The following is a 19,693-nucleotide window of genomic DNA, read 5'->3' as shown; positions in this document are numbered from 1 at the left end:
TTCTTGAATATACGGTAGAATATTCAGGTAACATTTGTTTAATATACAGTAAATCCATCACCATGGTGGCGATTCTGCTTTTGAAGGTACAGTAGTGACATCCTTAAGTATAATAACTGATACAGCTATAGGAATCAGAGTGATGTGATTCAGGTTTTGAGAACAGGCAATTTGAATGCAGTTCCCAAAAGTAATTTGTGTAGATTTATTTCAGAGGCTTTTTGTGGAAGTAAGGGAAGGAGGCTTGTTGAAGGCTTCTGGGAATTGCATGCCAAGGGGAAACTTCTTAATCATAGGCAGGGCTGACTTCAGGGGTTTATGAGCTCTTTCTGCCCCACCCCTCCAATCATAGTGAGTGACAGGCAGCCCCAGCTTCTCTCTCCCCCTCCCATTCTGTTCTATAAAAGTCCACTTTCAGTGAAAGGGCAGTGGGTGGGGCTGCTCCACACACAGCTGGGAAGCAGGAAGAAATGGTAGCAGTGCACAATGGTAGCAGTGCACCCAGAAGAAGTAGAAGCAGCAGCACTGTGGCGGTGGAGGAGGTGGAACAGCAGTGAAGAGGTAGCACAGGCACCCCCAAACTGCGGCCCTCCAGATGTTTTGGCCTACAACTCCCACGATCCCTAGATAACAGGATCTTGGGAAAGATTGGGATTCTAGTCCAAAACATCTGGAGGGCCAAAGTTTGGGGATGCCTGAGGTAGCAACATAAAACCACAGAATTGTAAAATTGGAAGGGTACCTGAGGGTCATCTAGTCAAACCCCTTGAAACCCCCAGGAATCTTTTGCCCATGACCCTGAGAGTCTTATGCTCTAGACACTGAGCTAGGCCAGGCATAGGCAAACTTGGCCCTCCAGATGTTTTGGGACTACTATTCACACCATCCCTGACCACTGGTCCTGTTAGCTAGGGATGGTGGGAGTTGTAGTCCCAAAACATCTGGAGGGCCGAGTTTGCCTATGCCTGAGTTAGGCTGTTGGAAACAGTCCGACTCTGCCCCAACTCTGCCCTGGAGATAGGGTATGTGGAATGAAAGTATCGCAAAGGAGGATCCATGTGTTCCATGTTTGTGTCTTCCCTACTTTTGTGAAGAAGGGGTTATTGGGATTGAATACATCGTCTGTAGATTTCACAGTGGGCAGAGCTGATACAGTTCTTGACTTGCTCCAGATTTCCTTCACCACAGGTCTCGCTTACAAAGTGTTTGAAAGATGTTACCAGTCTATTGCCACCAGCTGAGTGGTTTTTAGGTGAGGTCTTTATGGAGAGCGATCTCCTCGGGAAAGGCTCTGAAGAGCAAAAGCAATCAATTAATTTAAGTATCAAAGCCATTAAACCACTTGCACAGAGAAATCCATTAGCTGGATCGAATGGCAAAAAAATGGGGCACTAATTAATAAGCAAAGTATAGTATAAATTAAATAGTGCTGACAGTTCGGTAAAGGCGTTAAAAATATGTGAGCTGCAGAGATCACTCGGCTGAAATGGGGCACTGCAAAGTCCAGTGGAAGTGTTCTGTCCAATCCAGCGAACTTAGACATTTGCTCTGGAAGACTTGGAGGAGCAGAGACTTGAGTCAGGATTGTGGAGAGCAGAGTTAATTTCTGCTCAGCAATGAAGCTTAAACTGAACAATCGCTGGTGTGTATACAACTACGTTGTAGTCAGACTAGACCCACTGAAACCAATAGCCTCAAGTTTGTCATGTTTACTACTTCTATTGTGAATAGGACCTACAGTGAATACCACCTTTTCTTTCTGTCCTGCCTTGCAGGGCTATTGTGAGGATAAAACAGCAGACACTCCCCTCCCCCAATGTAGAGTAACAGCAGAATAAATGAAAAGGTGTTGGGCAGTGCAAAGTTTCACCCACCATGAATTTTTAAAAGGATGACTCTGTGGGCAAACTTTGTTTGGAGCCCACAGTTGCGGTCAGGAAGGAATTTTGTCGCTGGGTCAGATTGCACTTGTGCAAAATCTTAAAATACACATACAGCCTAGTAAGAGACACTCGATGCCTCCATCCAAAAGCTGGCAGTTTTAGCCAACTTGGTTGTTTTCTGGACTTCCTGTGGTCTTTTGTATTGCTCTCCAATTTGGGGGCAGGTGAAGTTGATGCTGAACAGTGCAGGTCCCTGATTTCCCCTTATGGAAAGGAGCGATGAAAACAGCCATGGAGCCTGCCTTATTAGAACACCCTATTCCATGTTGCTGTGATTCAGTTGTGGCTTCCCAGAATGTAATCCCCCCTTTCCCCACAACAGCCTGAGCCCAGTTTGAATTATATAATTGTGCTACTTTGAGTCATGTGACTGGCTGAGTAATTGCCTGCAGAAGGAGACAAACGGCATATTAAAAAGCAGAACAAATTGTATTTAAAACTTATTTCCCACCCACCCCCACCCCAAAAAAGTAGCATGATATTTCCATGCAGATGCATCTGAAGGAGATGGATGCTGCAGTAGCCACATGGAGATTTGCTTTATAGTAAAAAGCCTTGGAATTGGACAGGGAAAGGGCAAGTGCGTAAGGTGAATAGGCTGGACCTGCGGTTTCTCCTCCCCCCCCCCCCACAATCACACGCTGCTTCTGAAACTGGTTGCATCTAATTTTGTACAAAATGAATTGCTCCTTGGAGACCTCTGCCAGGAGCTAGGAATCGTTGCCTGGTGGAGGTAAGTACAGCAATCTCATTCCTCTCAGCTTCTGCACTTGCCATGCATTATTACTTTTTTCATTCTTTCTGGTGACTGAGAAAGCCGGGGGAGGGGGCGGAGGAGAAAAGGGGGGGTAGCAGCTGGCATGTCTGGAAACCACAAGGGTTCTGTGAAAGGGAGTTCTTTTATTTAAAGGGTATATCGGAATGGGGAGAGGCACAAGTTGAAAATAAAACATCATCACCCTTTTGCGTTGTCTCTCGGTGCCTTTTGAGGCTGCTGATTAGATTTGTTTTGCTCAGGCTTCTCTGTGAGTTAGCTGGTGAAGAATTGGCGCTTGCCATCTTCCCTTTCCTGCTCCCCATCAGCTGAATCCAAAAAAAGAAGGGGCTGGACTGGCAGCACTGCAAGTCTGGTTGTGTAGCGTATGCATGTGCACTTGAAGGGACTGTTGCTCAGTTTCAGAAGGCACAGCTGTTGCTGGGAGAGCCAGAGAATGTGAAGGAAGCTTTGTGGTCTTTCAAATCAGGTAGGCAAGATGATAAAATACGCGTTTCTGTTGCTATCGAGTCAAATTTTCCCTCTCCTTCTGCCGCTCAACACCACCTCCTGGTTCTTTATCCATTTTGTTTGAGTTTACAAGATCTTTCCACCTGATTGTATAGATCAGCCACAGTTGTCCACGACAGCTATTGCCTGTGCCTGCCCCAAACGCAGCATGTATGAATGAGTGGAGGGCAGGAACAGGTCTGGCAACCAGGATTTGCAGACCAGGAAATGCAATTCTGACCCAAACCGAGGTGTGCAGTAAATGATGGAGCCTAGCATACACGATCCTCTGGAAAACAAAGTTATTTAGAGGACACATCAAAACACGGGGGGGGGGAGGCATGTGTAGCCTCTATGTACCCAAAAAAATCACAGGAAAAGAAATCAGTATTGTGTTACTAGTGGTGCCATTGATAAACACTGGTTTCTCTTCAGGTATAACTCTTTTGCCTTTTGCTAATGGTATCGTTGATGGTATTGGTGGTAGATGAGAAGGCTTTGCTGCAACATGATTCACTTTAAAAAATATACTGCAGTGACTGGCTAGTGTGTGAGAGAGACTTGGAGTGGGGAGTTCAATTACCTCAGCCATGAGATCAGCCTTTAAGCTCACTGTGCGATCTTGCATAAGACTCCCACACACTCTTGCTCTCTGCCTACCTTACCTCCTCAGGGTTGTTGTGAAAATAAAATGGGAGAGTGGAGCCCAAGTTCCTTGGAGGAAGTTTGAGATAGAAATGTAATAAATAAATAGCATTCTAAGTGTGTGGTGGAAGTGTCTGAAAATAAAAGGCGGGAGTTTTCTGCAGAAACAAGTCCAAGTCCAGTTTTAACTTCTATGCATTGCACTCGGGATGAGTACAATGGAAATAAAGGCAGCTTTCTACATGTCAGGACTGAGCTGCCAGCTGTCTGAGGGTGCCTCCCTCTAGCTACCGGTAGGGAAGCTGGCAGGTAGGATGGGGCCTAGGAGGAAACTGGTGCCAGGGTGGGGAAACAGAACTAGGATTGGCCCTCCAGGACACTCTCTCTCTCTCTCTCTCTCTCTCTCTCTCTCTCTCTCTCTCTCTCTCTCTCTCTCTCTCTCCCCACCCCCTCTGGTCCTCAGGATTCTCCCCATGCAACTCCAAGCGCTTACTTTGAGTTCTTTTGCCTGGCTGCAATGTGCCCTTGGAAGTGTGATTCTACCTCCTGCATGACTGAGTGCGCAGCTAAGTGTAAAGACATTAGTGCAGAAACCTCTGGCTTTGGTGTGGCTGTAAGCTGATTGTGCAGAGCTCGGAAGGACGTTGGTTCTAGTCCCACCCAGCACTGACAGGCAGGCCCTGAGAGTTTCCGCATGAGGGAAAGTGGTCTTCAGGCTGGGGGTTGAGGGAGGAATTCCCACTCCCCTTGGCCTGGGGGAAACCTGAAAGAACAAGGTGCTGGAACTAGACTGGGAATGGGGAGTACATAGATTTAGGCAGAAACAAATCCTTGCGGCAGGACGTAAGTAAAAGAGGGGTGAGTGAGTGGGATGTTAGTCAGTTCAGAGAAGGTCCAGATAAGAGGGGAGACTCTTTACTTTTGTAACAGGAGTGGTGGGTGTTGAGGGAAACTGGAGAGACATTATCTACCTTCTTCCTTCCTAAGGATTTGTTTGGGCTGTTTGCCCTGCTGCCTTCACCTGCTGACTGGCACCTCAGGAAGTAGGTCTGTGATCCAAAAAAAAAAAATCTTTCAAAGTCGGCGTTCTTGCGGTAAAAGGAATAAATCAGCTTGTATCCAAGCACTTTTGACTTAACTGGGTTGGGGATCAGGGTATAATGAAGCAGAATAGCTTTCTCCCTTCAGTTTGAGCAACCAACACTGCACATGCAAGGAGCTCTTTCTGATCAAACACACAGAGACACAGCTTGCACTGGTCTCCCAACCAAATTGCTGACCAAGTCCTCACCCGTATAGTTTTCATAATGCTACAGCACCTGGTATTTGCTGGGTCCAGTGGTGGCATCTTGAATAAAATATTGGGGGGGGGGGGTAAGCCCCACCTGCACCACACAATCAATCACATGACATGGTGCACACACACCATTTGAATGACAATGCCCATCAACTTTTGGGGGGGCAGCCCCCTCAAATACTTTATTGAGTGGGGCCAAAGTCCCCTCGGCCCTTAGGAGTTGGCTCCTATGGCTGAGTTGCAACTTCTCCACAGCAGCAGCTGGTGAAGCAGCTCACTGGGAAGAACTGCCACCCACTTTTGTGGAGAGCTGAAATCTTGCCTTTACCGCAAATGGCCAGGCAGTGGCAGCTCAGTCAGGCTGGAGGGACGCTCTCAGTCATGGAGCCTGTCCAAGGCGTCCAGCCTGAAGCAGAGCCCAAATGGTGCCCCCTCCTTGCACTAGGACCAACATTTTGAAAAGTTTGACTGCACTTAATTCCTCGCTTCATCTATCCTCCCATCGTGGTGCTGTCTAAAGCAGGTTGCTTCCTCCTGCTGCATGGCAGGGCTGACCTTGCTCAGTAGGAACCAGACAAATCTCTTGGCTGCTGTTCGGCTCGCATCTTCCAGTGCAGCCTGCTAATGACAGTGCAAATGCTGATTCATTTGCTTTTACGTCTGGACCATTGACAAACCATGGTTAGAGCCATAACTTTGCCTCGGGAGGCTGTTAAGTTCATCATGAGCTTGGGAGTGATGAACTTCTGAAGCTCACTCCTGGACAGGTGGGAAACAAGCAGTTAAGCAGTTCTAAACATGAACTTGCCTGTTCTATGTCTGGAAGCACCATTCACACGATGGGTTTGTTTTGCATTATGTCTGCATCCAGCCAGAGTCACTTTTTGAGGGCGTGGGCTGGGTAATGAACAGCTTTAAGAGGCCCTGATCCCCTGCCCATGAGGAGGGACTGGAGTCGTTCCACCCACACCCCTAGGGGGAAAAATGGCACTGCCAGAACTGACAGTGCCAGTTCTCTGATTAGGTCACCAGCCCAGTGAAGGCACAATTTGTTTTCATTGCAATTAATTTCATTGCATTCTACAGAATTGCAAAACAAAGGGCAAAGACAAACCTGACCCTACCCTTCTGCATGGAAAGAACTGACATTATTTGGGGGCATGCCAGGCTGCCAGTGTTTTTCTGTTTTACCAGAAATCATCCCCTGCCCCTTTGGAATGCAGTTCTATATAATTTCCCAAAAATAGTCAAATTCAGCTTGTTGGTCTACTGTGCAGAGCAGCCAAAGTCCAACACTGCAGAATGAAGAGCACAACAAAATTCACATTGTGGCTCCCAGAGACTGTTCTTGTTGAACCACTTCTGCTGCTGGCTTTAGCTAGAAGACTACAAGCAAATAATTGGGCTCAAGGAGCTAAAGCAGCTGTTTTTTAATATATATTTTAAGTAATACATTCTTTTCCATTTTTTGTTGCAAAACGCTAACCTCTGCCTGTTCCTGCTAAGTCAACAGCTTAATGTTGGCTGGCTATAACAGGGCAGGGCTGAGATGGAAGCTTCTTCTCATCTCTCTCTCTCTCTCTCTTTCCCCCTGCCCCTAACACTGGCCACTTCCCATTTCCTACCAATCAGGTGGTCTTCTCTTTAGCGATATCAAAAACTGTATAGTGTGCAAATTATAAACTGTAACATAAAAAGGTTACATACCCAATCTTTTTTCCTGAATAGATATAATCTACATGAGAATGAAAATTACTCTGGAGCAGTGCTCATGCAATTATGTAGTCACTGATACTAACAACATTTTTTGGAAAAAATATATAGCCAACCCCAGGTGTTGCTAATAATCATGAAACCGAGTTTAAAGATACAGTACAAAGTAACAACAAAGATACAAATAATCAAATAAAACAATTGAGGTCTAATTCAGAATTAAGTCCCCCTGGATGAATAGTTTTGAACATAAAGATAAAGCGGGTTTCTTGCTGCCGTAACTGTCGCTCATAATCTTTTCTGGTGCCAATTGTCCTCTGATTCACCCATAAAACTGTAAATAATAAATCCATGTCCTAATAAAGCCCTGCATACGCAGCATACATCTAAAGCACTTTTCTCCCCAAAGAATAATGGGAACTGTAGTTTATCCCCCAGCACCCTTAACAAACTACAGTTCCCAGGATTTTTTTTGGGGGGTGGAGCTTTAAATGCATGGTGTGTTTAGTTTAGTTTTTAGCCATAGTTTCACTCAGGGATGCTTTGCAAATTCCTACACAAATGCTACTTTACTGTGAGTTAGTCACATTTTTGGACACCATTTGGGGCAAGATTATGAATGAATATGAGAGCTTCATGCTGCGTGGCTAGAGGTGAGGCTTTAAGATCCATGTATTGTTTGCCCCATGTTTCTCAGTATAAATATGATAATGGGAGAAGTAGGCCCGCCTCAGCGCCAATGCGTATCATCCCACAATAGTCTGGAACTTCTTCCTCTCAGCACAATCCAATGCCACTCTATAACATAATGATCTATGAAGGGAAAACATAGGCAAGGTGAGAGATGTGGTTACGTCCCAAGTAAACACCGCCTTCCCACCTGGCTGTGCAGTGCTAACAATGGGATGGAAACATATCATTAATCTGACCCATCTGGTTCTTTCACAAACATGTTTCCAGAGTGGCACAACCATAGGGAAGTGGGTGTCGATAGCTGCAAATTGGCTGCTGAAGCAGATCTAGCAACAATAGTACACAAGGTGAGGAAGAGTTGTTTGTTAAAGGCCATCCATAGTTTGGAGCTTCACTCTCTGAAAGTCTGCTGCTTTCATATTGTCTGCATATTCTGTTTTGAAGACCCGCAGGACACCTTAAGGCAGGCATCCCCAAACTCAGCCCTCCAGATGTTTTGGGACTACAATTCCCATCATCCCTGACCACTGGTCCTGTTAGCTATGGATGATGGGAGTTGTAGTCCCAAAACTTCTGGAGGGCCGAGTTTGGGGGTGCCTGCCTTAAGGTTTTCTCCATCGAAACATGGCTTCATTTCAACATGACAGCCATTGGATGCAGCCTACCTCAGTGTGTAAAATGCAGAAACTGTTCATACGTTGTGAGTTTGTTTTCAAACCTGCATGGGAGGGAACTATATAAAATGTTTGCATAAGCCCATGTGAAGCAGAACTGCTCAGACCTTCATGATTCTCTGTTCTTTCAAAGGATGTGGTACACCATTAAAGGCAGCTTTAGATTTGGACGTACCAAATGTGTAGGCTTGTGTTTTGTCTTCCCATCATAACAGGAAACACTGGGGGGTGTCTTTTCTTTCGTTCTCTATTCCAAAGAATAAGTTCTGCATACTTTTGAGATGCCTTCATAATTAATGGCAATGGTCTATTTGCTTTTGACTGATATACAGACAACTTGTAGGTCAGAATCAAACTGTTCTCTGGGTAAGGTCAAAAACAACTCTTCACTTTCTTAACATCAGCGATTAACATACAATTCCATTTTTTTCTACCCGGTGGTTGGACAATATCCAGTCTTTATTTTTCCATACCTTTCCTAATTTCAAAAAGCCCCCCTCACACAAAAACATTAAAAATATATGGGTTGTTAATCAACCCAAGACCTGGTTGAAGAGAAATGTTCTTGCCTGGCACCTAAAGGTGTATAATGAAGGTGCTACCTGAACCTCCTTGCAGAGAGCATTCCGCAATTGTGTTGCTTACCCTCCAGACCTCTAATGGAGGAGGCACATAAAGAAGGGCCTCAGATTATGATGGCAGTGTCTGGGTAGGTTCATATGGAGAGAAGCGGTCCTTAAGATACTGTGGTCCTGAGCTGTTTGAAGCATTATAGCAGGCATCCCCAAACTGCGGCCCTCCAGATGTTTTTGCCTACAACTCCCACGATCCGTAGCTAACAGGGCCAGTGGTCAGGGAAGATGGGAATTGTAGTCCAAAACATGTGGAGGGCCAAAGTTTGGGGATGCCTGCATTATAGGTCAAAACCAGCACTTTGAATTGGGCCCAAAAAATAATCGGCAGCCAATGCAGTTGGGCCAGGATCGGTGCAATATGCTCAGTCTTGCCCCAGTGACTGCCAAATTCTGCACCAGCCGAAGTTTCTGGACCTTCTTCTGTGTAAAAGGGATTCAATGTGAAACCCCTCTGAAAATGGTAAGTCTCCTAACAATTCTCAGTACCTTAACAAACTACAGTTCCCATGATTCTTTGGGGAAGGCACAGCTGTTTAAAGTACTGTTTTAAATGCCTTGTGCACATGTGACCTAATTCTACCTACAGTGTTACAGCTGTGCTAAATATCAGCAAGGAGGGAAACACATCCAGAGCTGGGTGAGTCAAGCTCTTATTATTTCAAAGAAGAAATGGAACTGTAAAAAAGGGCCGCTACATTTAAAGTGAAATTGTTTTAGTACTGCCTGTGAAATGAAGAAATAGATTGATTCCCCACCCCTCATTGCAAGGCACCATGTGTTTTAAAAACCTGGGTAGGTTATTGCATAAATAGTGTTCACTGTAGATATAAGCACTGCTTATAGAATGCTAATACATTCAGGTTCATACCTGAGAGCTTCAAATAATGAAGGAGCAATAATATTTTGAAATACGATGTGGTTAATTGCTTGTTGAAAGGAAGGCCATCCCGAGTAGTGTTTTTGTATGGAAGTGAATTAAAAACAGAGTATATACTGTAGAGCCCGTGCCCTTGCCATACGTATACAGTACAGAGCCCTTATAAGAGAGGCAAATGTTGAAGTCAATAAAACCAGGTTCTTGGTGCGTACTGTAACATCTCCCTCCGTCATGTTGAACTGGTTGTGGCCAGCTTCCAACCCCCTCTCCCTCCTTCTTTGCTTAGCTTTCCACAAGGCAGGGGTGTTATTTAAAGCTGTCGCATTGCCTTTCACCCTGCTGTTGAATGTGATGTTTTTGCATGTGTTCAGGATCTGTCTCTCACAAATGTCGGAATGAAAAGGCCAATTAGAGTGAATTAGACCATGCTTTTAAAAATGACTTGTCAGTACAATATTCTGTGAATTTCTTTTAGCTTCCTGTTGCAGACAATCATACTGTTGGAGTCTTACTTGTGGGAACTTGGCCCTCCTCAGAGAAATGCCAGGCCCATTTCCTGAATTTTTCAGCTTCTGTTGTGACAACAGCAATAGAACAGAAAAAGGTCTCTACCCTTTTTTCTTATGATGAGCAAACCCCTGGAACCAATGAGACTTATTTCTGAGTAAACATGCCTAGGATTGGGCTGTTGGACTGCTCTGTTTCCCTTTTTTAAAAAAAGTATTGCATATAATTTTTTGCCTTTCCTCTAGGCCTTCTCATTCCCAGTCCAAAATCTAACCCTACACTACACAGGTTATGACTTATGCATTTCTTTTTTCTTTTTTTAAAGGCTCTTGAAGTCTTATCATAATAAAATTTCAATATGAAAATTACTTTGGTTGGCCCTGGTAGGGTAAACTTAGGCCTCCGCACGCTGCTTAAGAGCTTTATAGCATTTATTTTTTTAAAAATAGAACCTGATTGCAGTTCTCTTGTTCAGAAAGTATAAATAACATCTTCCAGGCAAGTTTTCATACCCCTCCCCCTTTCTAATGTGATGAAGAGTTCAGGGGATATTTTGTGACATTTTGGCTAGCCTAATAAAGATACTGCCTTAAAATGGATTTTTTTCTTATGGACTGACATGACTATCATTTACTTTTTGTACAATCTCTTTCTCTAACCATACATAAAAGAAATGGGTGGGTGGGTGTTGAAATTCAGTTTGAAAATATAGTGATTGGTCCGTCAAGCATTAAGACTGCTGCTCAGCCTCTATTCATGTCAAATATATTTGTTCTGAGCTCATCCAGGGATGCATACAGATTGCAGCAGCAGTGCTTAGCAGTTTGTCTCTTTAGACCTTAAATTCTCTTTATTTACTTATTTAGAATAACATTAGTTTGGATGGGGGTGGAGAGAGAGCGTGAGCAGAGCCAGGCTGAAAGAAGGAATTAATCACAACCGGTTGACATCCATTAGAAAGCAAGTTCTTTTGAAATCTCTATTCAATTGCATGTTCTATAAAAGGGTAACTTTCAGTCTCGCAAAACCCCAGAGGTTGGATGTGATGAGGCATGCAGCGAAGGGAAAGAGAACAAGCAAACCTCATCTAGCTCTGTCTACGAGCTTGTGCAATGGTGTAACATATGGCAATACATTTCTTTGACTTCTTTTTTAAACTATAGCTTATTTATTAAAAGTGCCACTTTTAAGTGTGTATCCAAAAAGCACTTGCCTTTTGTTTCTCAGTGTTATGCATTGTGTGGGTGTCCCTTCTTTCTTAAAATACATACACAGGCAGGGACTGTACCCTCTGCGCCATGCTGACAGCAGCTGTATACTTTATAATTGCCAAATCACTTGAGAAAGGCAGGCAACTAATTACAGCTGATGTTGGAGGATGGAGCAGCGGCTTCTGTGAACCAGAAGTTCAGGGGCATCCTGAGTTCAGCTATACAGTGGTACCTCTACTTACGAATAACTCTACCTACAAATGTTTCTACTTACGAACGGCGCTCCGTCCGCCATCTTGGATGGGGTTTAGATAGGATTTTTTCCACTTACGAATGTTTAGATAGGGTTGCTTCAACTTACAATTTTTTTCTCCCAATGCATTCTTATGGGATTTGACTTACCAATTTTTTCGACTTACGAATGTGCGTTCAGAGCGCATTAAATCACTGCTTCCCTCCCTCAATGTGGCAGGCAGCAGCATTACAGGAGAAGGAAGGTTTGAGTGAAATATGAGAAATCCAGGTTGAAGTCGCTGCTCTACCAAACCATGCCAACTGCTTTGAAAAGTTAGTGGTGCCACGGATGTGAGGCACATTAGGCCATTGTATGACTCAGCTGTGGGGGACAACAACTTGAGAGGCGCCAAAAAACGACACTGGAGACTGGGAGAATGAAAAGGGTCGGCTTGGGTAGGGAAGAGCAAATATCCGTGGTGAAGAAAATGGGCACTACTTAGTCCAGTGGAACCCATTTGAACTGGCCATGTGAGCAGCCACTGTCTGTGTGTGATGTGCAAATCCTGCTAAGAACCAATTTCACCCTCATAGGACATAGTGTAAACAGGCACAAGGGCAAAGGGCTTATGCAGCAATGTGTTTATCTGCTGCATTTATAACATTCATACAAGGAGCTCAGGATGGCTGTGTGCGCCAGAATCCTATTCCCATAACAGCAAGGTCCAGGCCTACTTAGCTGCAGAGAAGGAGCTACAACAGTCTTACAAATTGATGCACATCTTAATTTCCAGTTGACTTCATCAAGGGAATATATTAGTCTGGTATTTTAGTGAGCGTCATGATCATTTCAAGGGCTAAAACAAGCTACTATCAGCTTTCCTATGCTATTAATCCCTGATGGGATCTGACATTTCTTAATTGAGGTTCCTAGAAAAATGATTAGTTGGATTTTAAGAGCAGCAAGGCATTGGCATTCCCCTTTGAAACGCACAACCATGTACCAGGTTCTGCCGTGTCATGCATGCATCTCCTGTTTTCAGCTGTGCAGAATAAATGGTGTACTGACGTCTGCATGGATCTGTGTCCAGCTGATAATATCACAAGTATTTAGCTCGTTCTTTGATGCGTTTGCAGGTCTCTACATGCAGTTCTTCATGGTGTAAAGCCAAACAGGATATGATCTTAACAAAAACTTATTCAAACTAGTTTGGTGAACTAGAGAAGTAGCCAAAAGTTTTGGGGGAGTGTGTGTGTGTGTGTGTGTGTGTGTGTGTGTGAGAGAGAGAGAGAGAGAGAGAGAGAGAGAGAGAGAGAGAGAGAGAGAGAGAGAGAGAATGTTAAGGTATGATATAATACAAGCATGCTGCAGCCTACATGAGATTGAGCATCATTTACATTTATATTCATGTCAATTTATTTATAGCACATGTCATTCCAAAAGCTTGCCTAAAGGTAGAGTGTAGTAAAAATTTAAAGCCTTTCAGGTGTTAACATTCAACCCACTAAACCACCTAGCTTTGGGTGGCAAACACCAAAGAAAATAAAATAGTCATTTAGGAAATATGTGTGCTTCACCTACTATCTACAGACTTGTCCCCATCCTATATGGAACTCTTTCTCCTATCCGCTACATTCTTCAAGACCAACATCCTGAAATTTGTGTCCATTAGAAAAAAGAAACAGCACATATTGAGATGCATTCTTGTGGCTTTCTGCAGATAACTTGTTAAATTATTTAATGCAGTTAGGTAATTTTAGACTCTGGACTTACTATCCCCCTCCCCCTCGCCCAACCCTGATCTTTAGATAGTGAATTCGCCTACTTCTGAATATGGTAAACCAGCCCTTCTGCATTGGGGAGACCCTTCTGCTCATTCTTCTGAGTGGGGCCCCCCTGAAATTCCACTCTAGAGTCCAGCCCTGATGGTACCACTAATTTAATTAGAATGATACCACCAGATATCGCTGTTCAAGTTCAGTTTTGAAAAACCTGTTGTTGTACCTGTAGCATTTAGTATTCTTCAGTGTGGTGCTGTGACTGCATATGTTAGTTCATGACGGGGCCTTTTCAGTGGCAGTTCCTCTTTTGTGAAATGCTCTCTCTGGTGAGGTGCATCTGTCCCCCTCATAATTGAGCTTCAGGAGGAATTTAAAAACAGCTGAGTTTACTCAGGAAGTTGCTGGCTGAAAGACAGTTTCTGGCAACCCTAAGATCACTTTTTATTTATTTTTTTTAATCACTTTTAAGGTATTTTTAGAATTTTTTTTAAAAAAATGTTTTAATATTGATATGTTTGCCACACTGGGCTCCTTTGGGAGGAGAGGAGGAACGTAAATAGAATAAAGAATAGTTACAGGTAGGTAGCCGTGTTGGTCTGAGTCGAAGCAAAATAAAAAATAAAATAAAATAAATCCTTCAGTAGCACCTTAAAGACCAACTAAGTTTTTATTTTGGTATGAGCTTTCATGTGCATGCAGTATCTGAAGAAGTGTGCATGCACACGAAAGCTCATACCAAAATAAAAACTTAGTTGGTCTTTAAGGTGCTACTGAAGAAATTTTTTTAGAATAAAGAATGATAGCCTAATTTATCCTTAAAACATCCGCTCAAAAAGCTCTGTGGCCAGCCAGGGATCTGAACTCCAGTCTTCCTGAGCTACACCACAATGCCATATATTGGCGAAACAGCCAGACACTGGGTAAAATTTGCCCACCCTTTAATTTCAAAAGGAACTGAAGTGAAAACGTCAGCCAAAAATTTGCAGAGAAGAAAAAGGAGAAAGCAGCCGCCTTACAATGATCCAGATGTTTTGCTTAGAATAAGCTTCATTGACCTGGAAGTGCATCAACATTCTCATTGAAGCATGGTTAATGCTTTTGATAGGGTTTGTTTCAGGATGTTTGGTTTGAATTCCAATGCCTTTCACGTTGCCTGCAGAGTCATACAGAGAGAGCATTTAAAGATGAGGATGTTGTATAATTTTAAGCATACATTTATATGTATAAAGCATGTCACGTGCAGCTGTTTCCCCTCCCCAGCTGCGAGATTCATATTCTTCAATCAGTTATATGGTAAACCTCCCCCCCCCCTCATTCTGGTAACTTCAGTTTACTAAAAATCTTTTTTTTTAATAATAATTTTTATTAATTTTATACAGACAAGACAAACAAAACATACAATATAGCACTGTCCCTTCGTTTTCCCTCCACCCACCGGTCCACCTCTGCCACCGGTAGTACCCGTGTGCGTTAAGAATCAAAGGGGTCCATTATAAGTTGGGTTTGGCCTCCCCCCTCCCTCCTCCCCCCACATCCCCTCCCTGCCACTGAAAGGACAGGAATGGAGGAGCTCTGAGGATTGGTTTCCCCCAGCTCTTTCATAAACATACTTAAACAAATACAAACACAACAACAATAGGGAAAAAATATAATTTCCCAATTCTTATTATCTTAACATTATAATTGTGACTTCCTCGATACTCTTCCTCCTGGTATTCCTGACAATCTCTAGTTACTTATGGCGGGTTTTCTATTCCAATTCAAAATCCTTTTCTTATAATATTAACTTAATCCTCCTCCTTTTCCATGCTGCCCTCCCACAGGACCCCTCCTGCCACAAGAGGAACCCGTAGGGCACAGCACTTCCAAGGTTCCATTATTGTGTCTGGGTTTCTTTCCACCCCCTCCTCACCCCTCTGAGCACCCCCTGCCACTGGGTGTCTCAGAGTAAGGAGAGGAGGATAAGCAGCTCTCTGCCCAGACACCTATCTGAACTCACAAAAATTAGTATTAACCTAAAAATTCTTTCCTCAGCCATTCTTCTAACTCCCTCCAGAAAACACAGCTTTTTTTTTCTTTTTTACCCTCCATCCCCTCTCCCTAAGTCTTTTCCCCCAATTGGATCAGCATTTCCGTTAGCAGGCCAAGATTTCGAAAACCGTCTTTCAAAAGCCAAAACAAAACCTTTTAACTAAAATTTTCACCCCACACCAGTTCTTTCCCAGTTCCATCTCCAGGCCTTTGTCCCCCCCTGCCCCTGTCCTTCCCATCCCTCAATGACATCACCCCACATTTTAGCCCCTCCAGGGTCTTCAGTTCCATTGATCTTCATGTTCCTTTGCTTCTCATTTTCTTGCTCTGCTTGTTTTTCTTCCTTTTGAAATTCATGCTTTGCTCCATCCCAAACATATTTTTTATAGTCCAAGTCCCCTTCAAGATTCTCATCAGGTTGTTTCTCCTCACACACAGTCTCAAACTCAACAGTCTCCAAATCCAAATTATCCTCTAAGTCCTGAACTTGGACTTCATCCTCAACTGATGGTAAATTGGGATGTTGCCGTTCCTTGTAAATGTCCTCCCATGTTTGTAGATAGTTCAGCACAGCCTCCTGCAAGGCTCGAGAATACTTTGTTTTCATACTTCTCTTAACCGCAGACAAACAGGAGATAGGGAGCAAAGGGTGCTGGAGAATTCCTTCCTGTTAGACGATCGACTCCATTTTGGCTGTTCTTTTCCTTTGTCTTTAACTCAATCACAAATCCATTCTTAATTCCAATTTAAATAGTTCTACCACATTTTCAGTCAATTTTTACTGTTCACAGCAATGCAATAAATCCACCCGGTCTTTTGACAGTTTGACAGCTTTTGACAGCTGTCAAAACGCTCTTCCCCTTAATAATGCTGTACCTCAAGGGGTGCCGGACTCGGGAGCTGAGAAGGTTCAAAAAAGTCTTTCTTTCTCTCGGGTCCACCGTCCCAGAAACTTTTTCATCTTTCGGCTTGGGTTTATTTAAAGCGCCTCCCGGTTTACCATTAGGAAGAGACCGACTTCCGTTTCTTTAAAGTCTCTCCTATTTTTCCAATTGGTGATTTTAAAGTCCAAATAAAAATTCCACTTACTTTATGGAAACCTTTAATTTTGTTTGGAAGAATCCGCCGCTTGCCGGGTCAGGACTCGGAGCTTCGCTTCTCGGAGGTAAGATATAGCCCAAAATGGCTCCCGCGGTTCCACCCCGCCGGCTCTCGATCGCTCTACTGAGCTCTCGGGCAGCGGGGGATCCGCAAAACGGAGCAGCCGCTGGGCGCGTGAGTCACCGGGACTCTCTACCCGGTGCTTTTACGGGGAGTCCGCTCGCTCTGCGGACTTCCCCCCCCCTCCGCGAGGCCAGGGACTTCGGCACGCGAAGTCCCTGCGTCCTTCTCTCCGCCGCGACAGACCGGAAGTCTCAGTTTACTAAAAATCTGAGCATATCCTCTATATCAGAAGCGAGCAATCTCTCTCTCCCCCCCCTCCCGGCATAAGAGCTACATGCAACTGTGGGGGGGCGTAGCATGGCAGTGGGCATGACCATTCACACATGCACAGCCACACTCATGCACATGCACTTTCTTTCTGGTTACTGTCGGGGGACCTGTATACTGCATATTAATTCGTGATTTGCATGCATTCTGATTTGTTTGTGGGAAGGTTGTACGATATCAGATCAAGCAATTGTTTTCCTGTCACTTTCCCTTCTGCCAAAAGTCCAATGTTTTGGAAGTGAGCTTATTGTGCGAGAGTGCAGATCCACTTTTGCCAGTATACACCTGAATCCCACCTGCAAAATAACAGTCTGGACTACCCCCCCTCTCTCTTAACTACCTTTTTCTCCCTTCTTTCCCTCTATCCTTTCCCCTTCTGCCCCTCCTTAATTTTTTTCTCAAAAAACCTTTTATTTCAACAACCCCCACTTCCACCATCACCAAATGAAATGAAGCAGCACTATTTTTTTTCTGTTTAGCACCCTGAAAGCAAGGCAGACATTGCAAGCATGAAATAGATGGAATAAAAGTTTTCCTTTGCTAATATGAAGCAGAGCAAGTAAAGTAACCAGTTTTTCTGTCGCCATTCCCTTCCCTTCTCCTCCTTACTCAAAGCATTGTATTGAACTAAATTCAGCTCAGCATAGACCCGTTGAAATTAAAGGACCTAAGGTAGTCATGTCCAGAAATTTTATTAGGATTACTCTGAGAAGAACTTGGAGGAATACAATCCAGTGAATGTTCAACCCACCTGAGCAGCCAAACAGGTCACCGAGTCATGGCTTTCCCCATTAGGGTGAGATGCATTGTATTTCTGTTTAAATTATAGTAACTACTTCTAAATTTACCTGTGTTCATTCAAAATCGCATATGTAATTTTTATGCAAATCTGATTCCATTTTGTCCTTTCTTTAGGGTGATATATTTTCTCTTTTCTAATGATGTGTAGGTGCTCACCTAACATGCATTTATGAAAGGTGAGATACTGCAACCCTTTGGCTGATTATCTGGGGGATAAAAGCTCTACTGAACTCAGTTGTACTTACTTCTAGGTAGACAGGTACAGGATTGCACTGTAAGTGAGGAGCAGGGAAGAAATAGCAGGCTGTGGCCATTTTGTTTTGCAAGGACCTAAATGTTCTCCAAAGGGGAAACATGTGTTCCAGCATCTCATCCTACCCTCCACCAAGGTTCCTCAACCTTTGTCACCAAAGTCTCTTCACATACATTTTCATGCTGTGCAAAAGAGCTTACATTTGTTCAGAGGGGGAGTGAGTTTCCAGAAAATATATTAATTATACTGTCAAAAATATTTCGGTGCTTTGCATTCTAGCCAACCAAAGGTCACAAATAGAAACAGCATTCTATTCATAGAGTAGAAATTGACTTGTCTTTTTTTCTTTTTCTTTTCTTTTTTTGTTCCTGGTAACGAGGGGAAAATTTAGTGCCATGTGATTGACAACTGGTGCTAAGTCAAGCAGAGTGTAGGCAGGTTCTGTGAAAGGCTCTACTCCCTTCTGCAGGTCTACCTAAGTCTTCCTCCACAGCAGCCTCTCTGCTCCCAGATTGTCCCAGTTGGCAGATATTCTCTCTTGTTGGGGACAGGTTCAGAGGCTTTTTCCCAGCCAGAACTCAATGGAACTCAATTCTGGGTCCCCTCAGGTGGGTGCCATTGCCACTCTACGAGAATGAGGGAGGTGTTCGTGGTGAGTTCCGGTACCTCTTTTTCCAGAAAAATAGCACTGTTCAGAGGGACAATCTGTTCACTAGATTTGTGGTTGTTTTGCTTTTTCCTCCTTCCCTATTAGGGACATGATTACTTTACAGTCCAGTCCAGACTGAAATGTATTCATTCGAATTCATTTCAAACCCCACAGAACATAGCTATCTACTCATATTTTCTTTTGCTAATTTATTTGCAGCCTAGGACCCTCGTACCTACAGGACCGCCTCTCCTGGTAATGCCCCGCAGAGGAGAGGACCTTAAGGTCCATAAATAGCAACACTCTAGAGGTCCCGGGCCCTAAGGAAGTCAGATTAGCCTCAACCAGGGCCAGGGCCTTTTCTACACTGGCTCTGGCCTGGTGGAACGCTCTGTCTCATGAGACCAGGGCCCTGCAGGATCTGATTTCTTTCTGCAGGACCAGTAAGACAGAGTTGTTCCGCCTGGCCTTTGGCTTGGAATCAGCCTGATCAATGTCCACACCTGATGCTATGAAAACTTGTATGGTGTGATCCCTGCCCACCCGTAAGCCTTGCCTCTTTTGTGGCCTCCTTTGGCACACAGGAAAACAAATGTCCCTTCCATCTGTAAGACATTGTGTTCTTGCAGTTGCATGTTCTTATTTATGCTCATATGGGCTTATATTCACCACAACACAATAATATATATGCATTGTTAAGCAAGTTTATTCTCTCTCCCCCCCCCGCCCCCGCCATTTGTTGGCTCAATATGACCTCAGCAGCCACTACACCAAACGCCCCCAAATCCTGTATAATGTTTTTCTCTCTCTTAGCATGCATAACAGATGTTTGCCCCAATGGACCTTTCTATGTTTATTTTTCATACATGCCCCTACCATTCCCCACACATTCATCCCCCATGCTTCACACTTCCTGGATCAAATATGTTCCATCCCCCTCCAGCATTAATCATTATTTCATGTGGAAATGAATGGTATTTTCCAAGCATTTAT

Source organism: Zootoca vivipara, chromosome 8, assembly GCF_963506605.1.
Source record: "Zootoca vivipara chromosome 8, rZooViv1.1, whole genome shotgun sequence".
NCBI lineage: Eukaryota > Metazoa > Chordata > Lepidosauria > Squamata > Lacertidae > Zootoca > Zootoca vivipara.
Note: the sequence above shows the minus strand (reverse complement) of the source record.